The 17,378-nt window shown below is 39.1% G+C and overlaps 1 pseudogene; it reads left to right on the top strand.

Moving 5' to 3' along the window:
* Positions 1-3,021: 3,021 nt before the first annotated feature.
* On the top strand, positions 3,022-13,511 carry LOC103542922 (olfactory receptor 7A17-like; annotated as a pseudogene).
* The last annotated feature ends 3,867 nt before the right edge of the window (positions 13,512-17,378 follow it).

A 17,378-nucleotide genomic window follows, 5' to 3' on the forward strand; every position in this document is an offset into this window, starting at 1 on the left:
ATGCCTTATGTCCTCTTTTCCTTCTTAGTCAATAATACCTCAGGGACTTGCCTCCAATCAGCTCATAGGAGGCTGGTTCATTATTGCAGTGGCTGCAGAATATTTTGCAGTGTGACTTGCCTCTCACACTTTTGATCGTCTTTCTCCTTAAATTGCTATTATATCACTGATACAAAAATATTTTGCTATCTTTATGTTAAAACTTTTCTTTACAGCTAAGGACTATTTTCTCCCCCAGGGTAACTTGAAAAATATCTGAACACATTTTATCTGTCACACTGGTGAAGGGAGGGCAGAGGCCAGGGATGTTGTAAACACCCTGGAAGGCTGAGGACACACCTCACCTCATACAATGTTCTGGCCAAGACATCAATAGTGTCAAGATTGAGAAACCTGAGGTGAGTATTTTTAACATTTATACCAGACTTCAAGAATGTCTCCTCTACGTGTTGTAACACTTCACATTTCTGCCAACAAAATTAGACCATACTTCTTTGTTATCTGTTTAAAAGTCCCAAGTCCTAACAATCTGACAGCTCTTTAAATCTTCTTCCAGGCTAATGTGTGTGAGGGAGAATTCTTTTTGTTTTCTTAAACTATTACTCAGTTTGGCAAAATTATTATATTTAATCAACTTCTTTATTTGATTATTATAATTATAAGCCCATCCGTTAAATACCAAATTTTATACAGTTATCAGCATTTCAAAAGATTTTGACATATCATTATTTCTCAACTGGACTTCGGGGGGATATTTTTGGTCTTAAAAAGTTTAAATTTTTTTTAGTTAAATGTGTCTGTCCTATTACTTCTGAGTTTCTTGTCTTAATTACTATGGATTTGCCCACCCATAGACTTTACATGTAGTTTTCTAGATATTCATTTCACAGTATTGGTCACTCTTACACGGAGGTCTTTAATCCTCCTGATTTTTTCTAAGATTGGAAGATAGAAAATCACTTCATTTATTTCAGACTGATAGACATTTATGGCAGCTTTGATTCTACAATCCAACATTTTCCAACTAAATCGAAACATAACCTTGTCATATACTAAATGAGACCTAATTTCTGATTCATTCAGCAAATAATAACAGAGCATCTGTTACATACCAGAAAGTTCTAGGAACATTATACATTATACATTATAGTCTCGTATGTCAAGGTCTTTGGTAATTTAATTATTAATCCATGTTGATGTTGTTAAATTACTGCTATTTTATACCTCGTCTCAGTTAGTTTTCAATGTTCCACCCGATTTTAATACAGTTCTATTGAAATCACTCTATTTCATCTAGTTTCGATTTCACTACCATTCTTTCATTTCACAACTGCCCATTTTCCTGAACTTGTTTCTATATAAGTCACATATATTACATAAGTTTGAGAAAACAAAGGTGAACAAAGCAGGTGAAGTCCCTGCTTATTTGATACTTGCATTGTAACAATTCAGAGTACAATGAAATAAATATGTGTCTAACATTACGTCCTCGGATAAATCATATTAAGAAAGTTATTTGGAGTCAGAGGATGCACTGTCATGGTGTGCACAGGATTTATAGAGTATGGTTTGGAGGGGCCTTTGCATGTTGGACAAAGACCAGAACCAGGACTAGAGTGTGCTCATTGGACTTGTCAAAAAGAAATCAAAACTCAGGCCATGCCCAGTGGCCCAGTGGTTAAGTTTGACATGCTCCACTTTGGCACCCCAGGTTTGATTCCTGGATGTGGACCTACACGACTTGCTGTCAGTGGCCATGCTGTAGCAATGGTTCACGTACAAAAAGAAGAAGATTGGCAACAGATGTTACCTCACAGCAAATCTTCCTCAGCAAAAGAAAAGAAATCAAAACTCAGAACCCAAGAATAACAAAGAAAAGATACCACATGAGAGAAGGAAAAGGGGCTTGTCTCATCTGCTATCAGACCATATAAAAGCCAATTGGTCAAATACATATGGACTAGGCACAGGAAACACAAGTTCTGTTGCTTGATTTTAAAAATGACCAACTTTCATTGTTCATTACATATATGTATATCCTTTTGCGATGTGTTAGTTTATTCTCTTTGCTCATATTTCTCTTGAGCTATTTAATCTGTAAAGTGTTTTGTACCATAAAAATATCACTACTTTTGTCTTTTGGACTATTTGTTTTTCCACTTTTATTACTTTTTCTGGAAAACAAGGGGTATAACTGAATCAAATGCCACCAGAACTAAGGGAGATTTTCCCCACTCACAGTCTCTCAGGATTATTAGATTTTACTCCTCATATGTTTCAATTTCTCTCTCTCTCTCTCGCTCTCTCTCCCTCCCCCCCCCACACACACACACATTTTTATGTTTCATTAAATCAGGGCAGAAAATGACCATACAGGTAGGGAGCCCTAAGTTTATTTTCATTGGGAGGCCTACAAACTGGAATTTCTGGGCAACATTTATACACTCTTTAGGGGTTAAGATAACATGATCTAGATAATTTGTGTGGTATCTTCTCTTAGCTTAATCAATGTGACTGAGGGTGAGAAAGGCATGGAAGTAACACAGCCCACGACGACACGGTGAGCAATGGGTGGGTGTGTGTCTACTCTCACTTTCATACCAGGTTTCATTTTCAGCAGCTTACCTGTCACCTTTGGATATGTTAATTTTTAATTTGCTGACATTCTCTCACCATCACTGAACTGTAGAAGCTAATGTTTTTCATCATTCTGTGCTCATTGACTAGACAAGGCCTGCAACATGGTTGACACTCAGATATATTCCATAAATGCAGGAACTAATTTATCATTAAAACTATGGAATGCTTGACCTCTTGGGGAGAAGGCTGATGTTGGCACAAAATACCTAATCAGAGATGAAACAAAGGATTCCTTGAAGGGAACCATATCCATACACACAACATTGAAATTAATTTCCTGACTGTCAAAAGCCAATAGAATAATTTAACTATGTGAGTAATGCCAATATGTGTGAAAATTAACCACGTTATTTTCTTCATTCCTAGTGGTCACCTCCACCTATGGAACCATGTAACAATACATGAATGTCAGAATTTCTTCTGGGATAGTCAGAGGAAGCAGAACTGCAGCCTCTCATATTTGAGCTTTTCCTCTCCATGTATCTGATCACTGTGTTTGGGAACCTGCTCATCATCCTGGCTGTCAGCTCAGACTCCCACCTCCACACACCCATGTACATCTTCATCACCAACCTGTCCTTTGTGGACATCTGTTCCACTTCCACAACCACCCCAAAGATACTCCTGAACATCCAGACTCAGAGCAAAGGCATAACCTATGCAGGACGCAACATCCAGATGTATTTTTTTAAACTCTTTGCAGGATTCGACATCTTTCTCCTGACTGTGATGGCCTATGACCGGTTTGTGGCCATCTGCCACCCCTTGTACTACATGGTCATCATGAACCCCAGGCTCTGTGCACTGTTGGTTCTGGTGTCCTGGATCCAGAGTGTCCTGCATGCCTTGTTACAGAGCTTAATGGTATTGTGACTGTCCTTCTGTACAGATGTGGAAATCACCCACTTTTTTTGTGAACCAATCAGATGATTGAACTTGCCTGTTCAGACACTTTTCTTAATAACGTGGTGGTGTGTTTTGCAGCTGGTCTGCTGGCTGGTGGTCCCTTTGCTGGGATCCTTTACTCATACTTTAAGATATTTTCCTCATTAGGAGGACTCTCATCAGCTCAAGGAAATATAAAGCATTTTCCACCTGTGCTTCTCACCTCTCAGTTGTCTCCTTATTTTATTGTATGGACCTAGGCGTGTACCTCAGCTCTGCTGCTACCCACAGCTCACAATCAAGTGCCACAGCCTCAGTGATGTACACTGTGCTCACACGGATGCTGAGCTCCTTCAGCTACAGTCTGAGGAAGAAAGCCATAAAGAGGGCTCTGAAATCATTCTTTGGGATGGCAGGTATAAAAGCACTGAGTGTCCTAGGGCTTGAAAACTGCCCACGATGTCAGGTTTCAAAGCATGCAGAAATTATGATTCGTATCAGATTTTGGAAGTGGAACATGCCCCTGCTGGATTTTTCCTGCAGTTTTTCCTATTTTTTCCTGAAATTTTTATTTCTTTGATTTCAACTTCTCTGTACAATTTATGCAACTTCCCTTATTAAGTTTGTTTTCTCTCTGAAATTCAAGAGTTCTTACCTTTGTCATTCTCCTACTTTCCAAATATTATTCCCAACCTTGGATTTAAAATATTTGGAAATCCCCACTAATCTCAAAGGACTGCATGGATCCCTTAAAAATAATTTTTTCTCAAATGAAATAGATCATATGAATATTTTTGTTTTGTTTGACTGAAGAATAGTCATCACTTGTACTGCTCCTACAGAAAAAAATACTCTTGGCAACCACAACTATTTATATGTTTATAACAGAGGAAAATTTGAGACCACAGTTCTTCACTTTTGTGAACATTATTCCTCTGCATATCCACCTTAGCTGCTCTTCCTGATAGCAAACTTTAACATACTGTTTGATATAGCTGATCATGTGTTTTTTCTACTCATTAGGATCCTGTTCTGTTATTCAGCTCAGTGTTCACCATGTCTAATATAGACACTGGAAAAAAAATGATAATAAAACACGTCTTCAAGCAGAAGGTACACAAAAAGACTAATATGAATAAATAAATTGCCTGTTAGAGTTGACCTTAAATATGATGAAGCAAAATATTAAATCATACATTTATTACTGTACAAAATAAATAGTGTATATGTCTGTGTATTTGCATAAATTTTTCTTTCAAATAACTACACACACGTATATGGACATGCACACAGAATCATTTATAATCTTGTCTATTATGTTGAAAGAAACCTTTAGAGAAACTTGGATGGTAAAGAATGAACATTTGAATTAACATGAAATTCCAGGAATGTAGAAATTTAGACATGAATATTTAAAGTAGGAATGAGTGACCTTAACTTTAATAATTAATTACTTTTCCTATCCTAAAGCCTCAAAGTCGGAACCACATTTACACTTGGGCAAAGGGGAATTCACTGAATCAGCTAATGGAGCCAAATATCTCCTGATTGATTCTCATTTGTTTCTTCTACTAAGGTGGACTTGCACCACAAAATACCTCTGCCCAAGGGAATCTGAATGAATGAATTGAGAGGCTTGAACTCAGTTCACAAACAACAGGTATCGGGTAAATGTCTGAGTTAGATTCCTACTGCTGTTGTAACAAGGTGCCACATTAGGCTTAAGAAACACAATTTCATCTTAAAGTTCTAGAGATCAGAAGTGAAAATGGGTCTCATTGGGCTAAAATCAAGATGTCTGCCAGGCTGGGATCCATCTGGAAGCTCCAGGAAAAAACACATTTCCTCCTTAATTCACTTCCTAGTGCACCTGCATTCCTTGACTCATCCCCTTTCTCTGTCTACAAAACCAGCAGCATGGCATTTCCAAATGTCTCTCTGACTCCAAATTAAGTCCTTTCTTTCTGCATTTAGAGGACCATCATGATTACATTACATCAACCCGGATAATTCACGCTAATCTTTTTAAGATCAATAATTTGCAAATTGATTCATCTGCATCGTAATTCCCCTTTGCTCTGTAAACTAACATTTTCAAAACTTCTTGGGTTAGGATGTGGACATCTTTTGAGACCCTTATTCTGCCTCCTACAAAGTCATTTTCAGATGTATATTATTTGATGACACTCAAGCAATCTTATAGAAAGGAATCAAACAGAATTTATCAGAGCTTCTATGAGTGAAACACTTTTCTTTCAAAATTACATACAAATACATTTTTGGTGGAGAAGACCTAAAACTGTCTGCCCCTGACATTAACACAGGAATACACCCTGCTATTCAAAGTAAGATCCACAGACCAGGACCCGCAGCATAAACACCACCTAGGACCACCCGGACCTTGGACCACCTGCTGAATCAGAGTTTGCATTTGAACTAAAATCCCTGATGATTTTCATACACAATGAAGTTAGAGAAGTGCTGGTGTAGAATGATTTCTCATCCCCTCACTGTTGACATTTGGGGCTGGATAAATATTTCTGTTGGGTTCTGTTCAGAGCATTGTAGGTGTTTGTCAGGATCCCTTCAGCCATTGCATAATACCCCATGGGCAAAATCATTTCTATCTCAGAGTTTGAGAACTGGAAGCATCCTAACAGAATTCCAGCCAAGGCTCCAATATGTACTCAGTTTATAACCTTGAACAGAAGATTAAATCCCTCTGAGCCCCACTCCTGAGAATGGTGTGCATGATAGTACTACCTCACAGAATGCGCTTCTCTAAAGATTAAATCAGACGATCCCTACAATGTGCCAAACTAGGTTATAGTGCATAAAATATCTAAATGCATCTTTTATATTTTTTTGTTTTTTTATTGCAGTAACATTGGTTTATAAAATTGTATAAATTTCAGGTGTACATCATGATATCTTTCAAATTCTGTGTGGATCACACCATGTTCACCACTCAAAGACTAATTATAATCCATCCCCACATACATGTGCCTAATCACCTCTTTCACCCTCCTCCCTCCCACTTCCCCTCTGGGAACCACCAATCCAATCTCTGTCTCTATATGTTTGCTTGTCGTTGTTTTTATCGTCTACTTATGAGTGACATCATATGATATTTGACTTTCTCCCTCTGATGTATTTCACTCAGTATAATACCCTCAAGGGCCATCAATGTTGTCACAAATGGCCGGATTTCATCATTTCTTATGGCTGAGTAGTATTCCATTGTGTATATCTACCACATCTACTTTCTCCACTCATCCCTTGATGGGCACCTAGGTTGCTTCCAAGTCTTGGCTATTGTGAATAATGCTGCGATGAACATAGGGGTGCATGTATCTTTACGGATTTGTGTTTTCAAGTTCTTTGGATAAATACCCAGCAGTGGAATTGCTGAATCATATGGTAGTTCTATTCTTAATTTTCTGGGGAAGCTGGATATTGTTTTCCATAGTAGCTGCACTGTTTTGCACTCCCACCAGCAGTGCCTGTGGGTTCCCTTCTCTCCACAACATCTCCAACACTTATTGTTTCCTGTCTTGTTAATTATAGCCATTCTGATGGGAGTGAGGCGATATCTCACTGTAGTTTTGATTTGTGTTTCCCTGATAGTGAGTGATGTTGAGCATCTTTTCATGTGCCTGTTGGCCATCCGTGTATCTTCTTTGGAGAAATCTCTGTTCAGATCTTTTGCCCATTTTGTAATTGGGTTGTTAATTTTGCTGTTGTTGAGCTGTATGAGTTCTTTGAATATTTTGGATATTAACCTCTTATCTGATATATGGTTTGCAAATATCTTCTCCCAATTGTTAGGCTGTCTTTTCGTTTTGTTGATGGTTTCCTTTGCTGTGCAGAAGCTTTTTAGCTTTGTGTACTCCCATTTGTTTGCTTTTTCTATTGTTCCCCTTGCCCGGGCAAACATGGTGCTTGGAAAAATGCTGCTAAGACTGATGTCAAAGAGCATACTGCCTATATTTTCTGCTAGAAGTTTCATGGTTTCAAATCTTACATTGAAGTCCTTAATTCATTTTGAGTTGATTTTTTGTGCATGGTGTAAAATAACTCTACTTTCATTCTTTTAGATGTGGGTTTCCAGTTTTCCCCACACCATTTATTGAAGAGACTCTCCTTTCTCCATTGAATGTTCTTGGGTCCCTTCTCGAAAATGTGTGTCCATAGATTTGTGGGTTTATTTCTGGGCTCTTTCTGTTCCACTGATCTGTGTGTCTGTTTTTCTGCCAGTACCATGCTGTTTTGGTTACTATGGGTTTGTAGTATATTTTGAAATCAAAGAGTGTGATACATCCAGCTTTGTTCCTTTTTCTAAGAATTCCTTTGGCTATTTGAGGTCTTTTGTTTTTCCATATAAATTTTAGGATTCTTTATTCTATTTCTGTGAAAACGTTGTTGAAACTTTGATATGGATTACATTGAATCTGTAGATTGCTTTAGGAAGTATGGACATTTTAACTAGCTAATTCTTCCAATCCAAGAGCACAGAATATCTTTCCATTTCTATGTGTCTTCTTCAATTTCTTTCAACAATGTTTTATAGTTTTTGGTGTACAGGTCTTTCACCTATTTAGTTAAGTTTATTCATAGGTATTTTATTTTTTTGTTGCAATTGTAAATGGGATTGCATTTCTTAATTTCTACTTCATCATTAGTGTATTAATGTATAGAAACACAACTGATTTTGTTATGTTGATTTTGTATGCTGCAACTTGACTGTATTCATTTAATATTTCTAGAACTTTTTGAGTGGATTCCTTAGGGTTTTCTATACATAAAATCATTTCATCTGCAATTAGTGACAATTTCACTTCTTCCTTTCCAGTTTGGATTGCTTTTATTCCTTCTTCTGGCCTGATTACTCTGGGTAGGACTTTCAATACTATGTTTAACAAGAGCAGTGAAAGTGGGCATCCTTGTCTGTCTCCTGTCCTAAAGGAATAACTTTCAGTTTTTCTCCATTGAGAATAATATTAGCTGTGGTTTTGTCATATATGGTCTTTATTATGTTGAGGTATTTTCCTTCTATACCCATTTTATTTAGAGGTTTTATCATAAATGGATGCTGTATCTTGTCAAATGATTTCTCTGCATCAATTGAGAATATCATGTGATTTTTATTCTTGATTTTGTTAATGTAGTGTCTCACGTTGATTGATTTGCAGATATTTAACCATCCCTGCATCCCTGGAATGAAACCCACTTGACCTTGGTGTATGATCTTTTTAATGTATTGTTGTATTCTATTTGCTAGTATTTTGATGAGGATTTTTGCATCAATGTTCATCAGTGATATTGGCCTGTAATTTTCTTTTTTTGTGTTGTCCTTGCCTGATTTTCATATCAGGATAATGTTGGCTTTGTAGAATGAGTTAGGAAGCTTCCCCTCCTCTTCAGTTTTTTGGAAGAGCTTGAGAAGTATAGGTATTAAGTGTCCTTTGAATGTTTAGTAGAATTTACCGGGGAATCTGTCTGGTCCTGGACTTTTATTTTGGTGGCGGTTTTTGATTGCTCTTTTGATCTCCTTACTGGTGATCGGTCTATTCAAATTTTCTACTTCTTCGTGGTCCAGTTTTGGAAGGTTGTATGATTCTAAGAATTTATCCATTTCTGCTAGATTATCCAATTTGTTGGTTTATAGCTTTTCATAGTATTCTCTTATTATCTTTTGAATTTCTGAGGTGTCCGTTGCAATCTCTCCTTCTTTCGTTTCTGATTTTATTTATTTGAGCCTTCTCTCTTTTTTTCTTGGTGAGTCTACCTAAGGGTTTGTCAATTTTGTTTATCTTTTCAAAGAACCAGCTCTTGGTTTCATTAATTTTTTCTATTGTTCTTTTAGTCTAGATTTCATTTATTTCTGCTCTGATTTTTATTATTTCCTTCCTCCTGCTGATTTTTGGCTTTGTTTGTTGTTCTTTGTCCAGTACCTTTAGATGCACTTTTAGATTGTCTATTTGGGATTTTTCCTCTTTGTTGAGGTAGACCTGAATTGCTATAAACTTCCCTCTTAGAACCGCTTTTGCTGTATCCCATAGATTTCGGCATGTCGTCTTTTCATTTTCATTTGTCTCCAGGTATTTTTTGATTTCTTCATTGACCCAATCATTGTTCAGTAGCATTTTATTTAATCTCCACATTTTTGTGGCTTTTCTGGTTTTCTTCCTTTAATTGATTTCCAGTTTCATACCTTTGTGGTCAGAAAAGATGCATGGTATTATTTCGATCTTCTTAAATTTATTGAGACTTGTTATGTGGCCTAATATGTGATCAATGCTGGAGAATGTTCCATGGGCATTTGAAAACAATGTGTATTCTGTGGTTTTGGGATGTAATGTTCTGTACATATCTACTAAGTCCGTCTGGTCTAATGTGTCCTTTAAGGCCAGTGTTTCCTTGTTGATGTTCTGTTTTGGATGATCTAACCATTGGTGCAAGTGAAGTGTTCAGGTCCCCTACTGTTATTGTGTTACTGTCTATTTCTCCTCTTATGTCTGTTAATAATTGCTTTATATTTCGGTGCTCCTATGTTGAGTGCATAGATATTTGCAAGTGTTATATTTTCTTGTTGGATTGTTCCCTTTATCACTATGTAGTGCCCATCTCTGTCTCTTGTTACAGTTTTCCTTTTAAAGTCTATTTTGTCTGTTATAAGTATTGCTACCCCTGCTTTCTTTTCTTTGCCATTTGCATGGAATATCTTTTTCCATCCTTTCGCTTTCAGTTTGTGAGTGTCTGTAGGTCTGAAGTGTGTCTCTTGTATGCAGCACATACATAGGTCTTGTATCTTTATCCAATTGGCCACCCTATGGCATTTTATTGGAGCGTTTAGTCCATTGGCATTTAAAGTAGCTATTGATAAGTATGTATTTATTGAAATTTTTTCACTCATTTTTTTCTTGGTGTTTTAGTAGTTCTTCTCTGTTGCTTTCTTTTTCTCTTGCTCTCTTCCCTTGTGGTTTGATGGCTTTCTTTAGTAATATGTTTGATTTCTTTTGTCTTACTTTTTTTCTTGCTTGTTATAGGTTTCTGATTTGTGATTACCATGAGGATCTTATTTAATATACTATGCATATAACAGTCTATTTGAGTTGATAGAGTGTTTAGCTTGACCTCTTTCTAAAAGCTCAGCTTTTTCACTCCCCTCCTGCCACATTATATGTTTTTCAAATCATATATGGTCTCTTGTTTAGTGTGTGTCTATCCATCACCCTCTTATCATTGAAATAGGTGATTTTAGTACATTTGTTTTTTAACTTTCATATTATCTTCACAAGTAGTTGATCTGCTGCCTTTACTATATTTTTACCTTACAAGTGATTTTATTGTTTAGTGTTTTTTGTTGTTGTTGTTTTGTTTTTTGATAATTTTTGTTATCTCTATTTGTGGTCATTGCTTTTCCACTTAAATAAGTCCCTTCAGCATTTCTTGCAGAACTGGTTTCTTGGTGATAAACTCCTTTAATTTTTTCTTGTCTAGGAAGCTCTTTATCTCTCCTTCCAGTCTGAATGACAACCTTGATGGATAGAATATTCTTGGCTGTAGGTTTTTTCCTTTTAGCACTTTAAATACATCGTGCCATTCTCTTCTCACCTATAGGGTCTCAGCTGAGAAGTCCACTGATAGCCTGATGAGCTTCCCTTTATATGTCACTTGTGGCATTTCTCTTGCTGCATTTAGGATTCTCTCTTTGTCTTTAATTTTGGACAATTTAATTATAATATATCTTGGTGTGGGCCTCTTTGGGCTTATCTTGTTTGGAGCTCTCTGTGCTTCCTGAACTTTGATGTCTGTTTCCTTTCTCAGGTTAGGAAAATTTTCCTCTATTATTTTGACAAATAAATTTTCTGCCCCTTTGTCTCTCTCTTCTCCTTCTGGGACACCTATAATCCAAATGTTAGCATGTTTGATATTGTCCCAGACTTCCCTTAGACTGTTCTCATTCTAATTCTTTTTTCTCTTTTTTGTTCTGCTTGGGTGATTTCCTCTAATCTTTTATCTAGCTCGCTGATCCGTTCTTCTGCTTTCTCTAGTCTGCTATTGAGTCCCTCTAGTGAATTTCTCATTTTGAGTATTGTATTCTTCATTTCTGATTTTTTTTTATATATATATCTTCCAGTTCTTTGCTGCTGTGCTCACTGTGTTCATCTATTTTTCTCCCCATATCTGTGAGCATCTTCATGATATTTTGTTTGAACTCTTTGTTGAGTAAGTCACTAGTTTCTGTTTCATTTAGTCCTTTTTCTGGGGTTTTGTACTGTTCCCTTGCTTGGAAACGATTCCTTTGTCTCGTCATTATGCCTCTTTCTCTGTGCTTATTTCTATGTATTAGGTGAGTTGGCTATGTCTCATGATCTTGGAGAAGTGACCTTATGCATGAGATGCCTTATGAGGCCCAGCAGTGTGCTTCCCTCTTGTCACCAGTCCATAAGAACCAAGAGTGACCCCTTTGTGGGCTACTTATGTCCTTCTGCTGTGGCAGGGTTGCTCCCACAGCAGGGACCCAGGGAGTCTAGTCTTTCCTTCCCTGGCCAGCTGTTTGTAAATCCAGTTTGGGGAGCCTCAGCACTGTTGGCTACAAAGTCTATCAGCACATTCCTATTGCAGTTTTCCTCTCAATTGGGTTGGTAACCAGTGTAGCTGGTTGATAGGCTCAGGGGTGTACAGTTGTGATAGACCTCCGGCCTACAAGGCTGCTGTCAGTTCTCTTAGGAGTGCAGCTGAGTGGGGCTGGCCCTAGGCACAGGGGCACTCAATTGTTTCAGGCTTTTGAAGGTGGGGCTGATCCTTTTTATGGCTGTTTGTGAAGCACAGGTCTTCTGCCACTGATAAACCTCACCCCCCACAGGACCACAAATACCGTCAACTCAGTCCTGGTCCATGCACACTTCTCAACCCCCTGGAGTGTACCCCAATGCTGCCCTGCAGAGACCCCCACCTCTCCACCAATGCCCCCCACAGTTCACCTGGTCCTCACACAGGCCCTGCCCCACAGAGGCAGACACACTCGCCTGCCTGTAGAGGATCAAGGTACCCAGTCAATGCAGACTGAAAAGTAGCCTGAGGGCTTGCTATTAGGTGGGGCTGGTCCCTAGGGAGGGCTGCCTGCCCTGGCTGAACAGGATTAAATCTGTACTCTAGTGGGTGTGGCAGACCCCTGGGCTAACAGGCCAAGGGATGAACCTCAATGGTCCCCACCGATGAGGATTTTAGTCTGGTTAATTTTAAAAAACTGCAGATGAGAAGCAAGCTCCAAGGACTGGAATTTGCTTGCTCTTTGAGAGATATTTGCATTTGTGAAGGAAGGGGGGATGACCTTGTAGGGACCTGAAATTGGCCACCCCAAGATATGTCTCTTTGGCATTGGGATTGTTTTGGGCTGATTGCTTTCGATAAACTGGGACAGGGAAGGAGGCTCTGGGGAATGGAACTTGCCCTTGTTGGGACACATTTACATTTGTAAGGTAAATCTCTATCTGTAAAAGGTGCCTCCCTCTCTGTACCAGGAAGAAGAAGAGAGATGACCTTATCCCTAGAAACTCTTAATGGGGAAGGCAAGAACTTAAGTTGGTTGCTGTCTGGCAATCTCATGTAACTGATTTAGGGTGGTGGCTTCTGACCTTTACTTAATCCGATTTGATTCTTTTCTAAAAGTCATGGGATCACTCAACGACCAGACCCCACCTACACTGATACCATTTTAACGTTTTTTCGTGTTCTTTCCTTTGTCTTGTAAAGAAGTGACTCACATACCCATGCCTTATAAAATTAGCCCTAAGCTTCAACTCAGGGAAGCAGCAGGAGCTCTGACTGCTCATGGGTCCTGTCCCCACGCACCAGCTCTACCTGCCCATGGGTCCTGTCCCCATGCCAGCGGGGGCAGCAGCAGCAGCTCTGCCTACCCATGGGCCCTGTGCCCATGCCAGTGGGGGCAGCAGAAGTGGCGGCAGCAGAAGCTCTGACTGCCCATGGGCCCTGTCCCCATGCTACTCTATTCTCTAAATAAAAGAGCACTACTGCCAGATCTTGAGAGTCCAAGAAATCTTTCTTTCGACTCCTCGGCTCACTGACCCCGCATCACCCACCAGGGTTGTGTCAGCACGCCTGGACCAGCTCAGAACAATGACCCCCACCAATGTCTCAGTCTCTGCAGAGGTCCCTCCTCTCACCAAGATACCCCCAGAGCCCACCAGGTGAGTTTTGCTTCACCAAAGGACTGTCAGCCTTCTCTCTGGTGATTTTAAGTTGCTGCAATGAGTGAGTTTGTGTGTGGGCCCTTTAAGACCCGGGTCTTTTTGGCCTTGGCTGATAGCTTTTCTGGGGGTATCCTCACTGCAGTTAATAGCCAGCAAAGCCAGACAGTAAAACTCCCATCTCAGATGAGCTGAGTCTGAAGTATGCCCACAGCAGTATTGCCCCCACTATGTACCTCACTCCTCCAGGGAGGGCTCGTACCTTAGGGTGGCTCCCACGTGGCTGGCTGAGAAGCTCTGCTGCTCCCAAAGGAAGTTTTTTTCCTCTCCAGCTGGAATTCCTACCTCTTCTGCCTTCATCAGGACTGTCCCCTGTTGTGGGGGTTCTGTTTATCCAGTTTTCAGTTTTCAATCTGGGGTAATTGTTCCAAAAATTGTTGTAAGCTGCTTATGTTCGTGGGAGGAGATGAGTTCAACGTCTGCTAACACCGCCATCTTGACGAGATCTCCTGTTAGATTGTTTATTTGGAATTTTTCTTGTTTGTTGAGGTAGGCCCATATTGCTATAAACTTCCTTCTTAGAACCACTTTTGCTGAACCCCTCAGATGTTGGCATGTTGTATTTTCATTTTCATTTGTCTCCAGGTATTTTTTGATTTCTCCTTTGATTTCTTGTCTGACCCAATCGTTGTTCATTAGCACTTTGTTTAATCTCCAGATATTTGTGGCTTTTCCCATTTTCTTCCTGTAGTTGGTTTCTAGTTTCATACCTTTGTTGTCAGAAAAGGTGCTTGGTATTATTTTGATCTTCTTAAATTTATTGAGACTTGTTTTGTGGCCTAATGTGTTATCAATCCTGGAGAATGTTCCATGAGCATTTAAAAACAATGTGTATTTTGTGGGTTTTGGATGGAATGTTCTCTATATACCTACTAAATCCATCTGATCTAATGTGTCGTTTAAGGCCAATGTTTCCTTATTGATATCTGTTTGGATGATCTATCCATTGGTGTAAATGGAGTGTTAGAGTCCCTACTATTATTATGCTACTGTCAATTTCTCCTTTTATGTCTGTTAATAATTGCTTTATACATTCAGGTGCTCCTATGTTAGGTGCATAGATATTTACAAGTGTTATATCCTCTTGTTGGATTGTTCCCTTTGTCATTATGTAGTGTCTTTCTTTGTCTCTTGCTACAGGTTTTATTTTAAAGTCCATTTTGTCTGATATAAGTATTGCTGCTGCAGCTTTCTTTTCATTGCCATTTGCATGGAGTATCTTTTTCCATCCCTTCACTATCAGTTTGTGAGTGTCTTTAGGTCTGAAGTGTGTCTCTTGTATGCAGCATATATATGGGTCTTGTTTTTCTATCCAATCTGCCACCCTATACCTTTTGATTGGAGCATGTAGTGCACTGACTTTTAAAGTAGTTATTGAAAAATATGTATTTTGCCATTTTGTTACTTTTTTTTCTGGGTGTTTTACTAGTTCTTCTCTGTTCCTTTCTTCTTTTCTTGCTCTCTTCCCTTGTGGTTTGATGGCTTTCTTTAGTAAAATATTTTATTTCCTTTCTATGACATTTATTTATTATAGGTTTCTGGTTTGTGATTACCATGAGGTTCATATATAAACCTATGTATATAACAATCTATATTGAGTTGATAGTCTCCTTAGTTTGACCTCTTTCTAAAAGTTCTACTCTTTTACTCCCCTCCTCCCACATTTTGTTTTTGAAATCATATCTAATCTCTTATTTTGCTTGTATCCATTATCCTCTTATCATTGAAATAAGTAATTTTAGTACTTTTGTTTTTTAACCTTTGTATTAACTTCATAGGTAGTTGATCTGCTACCTTTCCTGTATATCTGCATTTACCAGTGATTTTATTGCCTTTTTTTTTTTTTTTTTGATAATTTTCTTGTTCCTGTTTGTGGTCTGCTCTTTCCCAATTAAATAAGTCCCTTCAGCATTTCTTGTAGAACTGGTTTCTTAGTGGTAAACTCCTTTAATTTTTGCTTGTCTTGGAAACTCTTTATCTCTCCTTCCATTCTGAATGATAACTTTGCTGGGTAGAGTATTCTTGGCTGTAAGTTTTTTCCGTAAATCTCTTTAAATAAGTCATGCCACTCTCTTCTAGCCTCTAAGGTTTCTGCTGAGAAGTCAGCTGATGGTCTTATGAGGTTTCCTTTGTATGTCACTTGTTGCCTTTTTCTTGCAACTTTTAGGATTCTCTCTTTATCTTTTACTTTGGACATTTTAACTATAATGTGTCTTGGTGTGGGCCTCTTTGGGTTTATCTTGTTTGGTAGTCTCTGTGCTTCCTGTACTTGGATGTCTGTTTCCTTCCATAGGTTAAGAAAGTTTTCAGCTATTATTTCTTCAAATAGTTTCTCTGTCCCTTTGTTTCTCTACTCTCCTTCTGGGACACCTGTAATATGAATGTTAGTGCACTTGATATTGTCCCAGAGTTCCCTTACACTTTTCTCGTTCTTTTTAATTGTCTTTCTTTTATCTGTTCAGCTTGGATGATTTCATCTAGTGTTTCGTCCAGCTTGCTGATCTGTTCTTCTGTATCATTTGCTCTGCTATTGAGTCCCTCTAGTGAGTTTTTCATTTTCCGTACTGTATTCTTCATTTCTGATTGGTTCTTTTTTATATTTTCTAATTCTTTCTTGATGTTCTCACTGTTTTCATCCGTCTTCTCCCAAGATCAGTGAGCATCCTTATGACTGGTTGAACTCTTTGTCAGGTGGATTGCTTATTTCTGTTTCATTTAGTCCTTTTTCTGGGGTTTTGTCCTGTTCCCTTGCTTGGAATGTAGTCCTTTTCCTCCTCATTTTGCCTCTTTCTCTTTGCTTATATTTCTGTATTAGGTGAGTCAGCTATGTCTCCTGAGCTTGGAGAAGTGTTCTTATGTAAGTGATGCCTTTGAGGCCCAGCAGTGTGCTTCCCTCCCATCACCAGTTCCAAATGATCCAGGAGTGACCCCTGCATGGGCTACTTGTGTCCTTCTGCTGTGGCAAGGTTGTTCTTACACTAGGTGCACAGGGAATCTATTATTTCCCTCACTGGCTGGCTGTTTGTAAATTGGGTTTGGGAAGCCACAGCACTGTTGGCCACAAGGTATAACAGCACACTCCTGTTGCAACATTTCTGTTAATTGAGTAGGACCCCAGTGTAGCTGGTTGCTAGGCTCATGGGCTTACAGTTGCTGTAGGCCTCAGGCCTGCAAGACTGTTGTCAGCTCTCTTATGATTGCAGCTGAGAGGGGCTGGCCTCAGGCATGGGAGCACTCAATTGTTTCAGGCTTTGGAAGGCAGGGCCAATCCCCTTTGTGGCTGTATGTGAAGCACAGGTCTTCTGCCTATGAAAATCTGCACCCCCCCCACACACACACAGGTCCACACATAACATCAACACAGCACTGGTCCAAGCATATTTCCTGACCACCTGAGAGTGCCCAGTCACCCCACTGCAGAGGCCCCCACACTCTCCACCAATGCCCCCCACAGCTCACCTGCTCCTTACACAGGCCCTGCCCCACAGAGGCAGACACACTCACCTGCCTGCAGAGGATAGAGGCACTAAGTCTACACAGGCCAACAAGTAGCCTGAGGACTTGCTGGTGGGTGGG

The sequence above is a fragment of the Equus przewalskii genome, chromosome 20, assembly GCF_037783145.1.
Source record: "Equus przewalskii isolate Varuska chromosome 20, EquPr2, whole genome shotgun sequence".
NCBI lineage: Eukaryota > Metazoa > Chordata > Mammalia > Perissodactyla > Equidae > Equus > Equus przewalskii.